The sequence below is a fragment of the Physcomitrium patens genome, chromosome 26 (assembly GCF_059467195.1).
Source record: "Physcomitrium patens ecotype Gransden chromosome 26, ASM5946719v1, whole genome shotgun sequence".
Taxonomy (NCBI): Eukaryota; Viridiplantae; Streptophyta; class Bryopsida; order Funariales; family Funariaceae; genus Physcomitrium; species Physcomitrium patens.
The window spans coordinates 807,501-810,000 of NC_143435.1; positions in this window are offsets into that span (position 1 = coordinate 807,501).

Sequence of the window (2,500 nt, forward strand, 5' to 3'; positions counted from 1 at the left end):
CAATCCTGGGGCCCATCGCCCCTCCAAATTAATGGAGGGGTCGGATAGAAATTTATAGAAATGTTACTTTTGTGAAACCCCTAGCCGACGAGAGAACTCTCACCGGTTTCGAAGTTCCATTTTCACATTCCGACCTGGGATGTTATGACTCCTCGGCCCACACTGCGAACGCGTCCCACACCCCTCCAAGTTTATCAGGAATTTCACCTGAGCTTGCAATAGAGATCGAGCGCGGTGGCGGTCACAGTGGTGGTCGACCAGGCGGAGCTTGAACGGCCTCGGCAAACACTTCTCCCCACCCTCCCAAATGAATGAGAGAATGGCTTGACAATACCGAGGCCATCGCCCCCCGCCAAAAATGGTTACTAGCTCTTGGGACTCGCTGCGACGTTACGCGTATCGGCACAAGACCAACCCTCTTTTTCCAGTCGCCCGCGCACCAAAAAAAATTTTGGCAGCGGGACTCACAATCCTTGACAGCCAGCTCACCATATAATACTCGGCGACCCTCCGCGGGACCTCCTCAGAGGGTCGCGTCGCCGGGAAACTAACCCCCACTCCTCACTGATCCAAGGTAACACGCCAGAAGTATCCAGGTAACCCCAGTAGTATCCAGGTATCCCCCTGCGAACGTCGGTACTGGGCTCAAAGAAGGCAGCGAGCAGTCGGGACCCGTAGGCACCGAGCAACCGTCACCCCCTCACGACTTTTCCCGAGACGCTTCAGAGGAACCCTTCCCCACATAGTACTCTCTGTGGGATTCGGCAGGCCCCCGTCCTACTGCACTAAGGAAGTTCCGAGACACACTTTTTTTTGTGGAAGACCACCCACCCTCCCTGTCCTGCCTGCTATCCCCGCCGCGACTCCTGGTCCCGGCCCTCCTCCCCGACTTCCTCCTTGTCCCGCTGCGAGTCCCGGACCTCCTCCCCACTACCTACTCCCGCCGCGAGTCCCAGTCCCGGCCTTCCTCCTCCTCCTCCTCTTCCCTAGTCCCGGCGCGAGTCCCGGACCTCCTCCCCACTTCCTAGTCCCGTCGCGAGTCCCGGACCTCCTCCCCCTCTTCCTAGTCCCGGCGCGAGTCCCGGACCTCCTCCTTCTCTTCCTTGTCCCGCCGCGAGTCCCAGTCCCGTCGCGAGTCCCGGACTTCCTCCTTCTCTTCCTTGTCCCGCCGCGACTCCCTAGTCCCGTGGCGAGTCCCGGACTTCCTCCTCCTCTTCCTTGTCCCGCCGCGACTCCCTAGTCCCGTGGCGAGTCCCGGACTTCCTCCTCCTCTTCCTTGTCCCGCCGCGACTCCCTAGTCCCGGCGCGAGTCCCGGACTTCCTCCTCCTCTTCCTTGTCCCGCCGCGACTCCCTAGTCCCGGCGCGAGTCCCAGTCCCGTCGCGAGTCCCGGACTTCCTCCTCCTCTTCCTTGTCCCGCCGCGACTCCCTAGTCCCGGCGCGAGTCCCAGTCCCGTCGCGAGTCCCGGACTTCCTCCTCCTCTTCCTTGTCCCGCCGCGACTCCCTAGTCCCGGCGCGAGTCCCAGTCCCGTCGCGAGTCCCGGACTTCCTCCTCCTCTTCCTTGTCCCGCCGCGACTCCCTAGTCCCGGCGCGAGTCCCAGTCCCGTCGCGAGTCCCGGACTTCCTCCTCCTCTTCCTTGTCCCGCCGCGAGTCCCGACCTCTTGTCCCGCTCCCTTGCCCAAGTCCCGACTCCTGGCTGTCTCGACTCCTCGTTGGCCGCCCAGTCTTCCGCATAGGTGGAAATAAATAAATAAATCATTTTTTAAAAAATCAATTTTAAAATTAACTCCCTGTCTCGACTCCTTGCTGGCCGCCCAGTCTTGCGCCTAGACAGAAATATAAATAAAAATAAAAATAAATTGGTGAATTAAAAATATTAAAGTAATTTAATTAACTGGAATAAGGTAGAAAAATAAAAGGCAGAAGAATACTAAATTGATTTTTTCAAGTGCCACGTGTTACCTTGCTGATGTGGCTGCCACGTGGTAGTCCATGTCATGTCAAAAATCCACTAAATCGTTTACATGTCACTTTGGAGATAAATTTGTGTGTGTGCAATCAATTGGTTGTACAAATATGTTAATGACTTGCTAACTAATGCATCGTACAGGTAATCATTGCCCACTAACTAATCCATCACCACTGAAACTTAATGTCTTCAATTCTTCATCCTTCACACTCCACATCCAATTTATTTTTGTTTGTGTGAATTCTTAAATCTATCTTCTCTTTACATACTCCAAGCCCAACTTTCTAAACCCTTTATATAATCTATGTGAATCCTAGAATCTAGGTTTATATACCCCATGCAAACCCTAAAACCCTAAACCCTAAACCCTAACCCCTAACCCCTAACCCCTCAACTCATACTTTGTTCTTTTAATCATACAACCTAGACTCTGAAATTTTAATCTCATAACATATAAACTAGCATTGTAATTTCAAAACCCAACATTTTGTATTGTGACAATACTTGTTTGCAAATATGCATCCTTCAT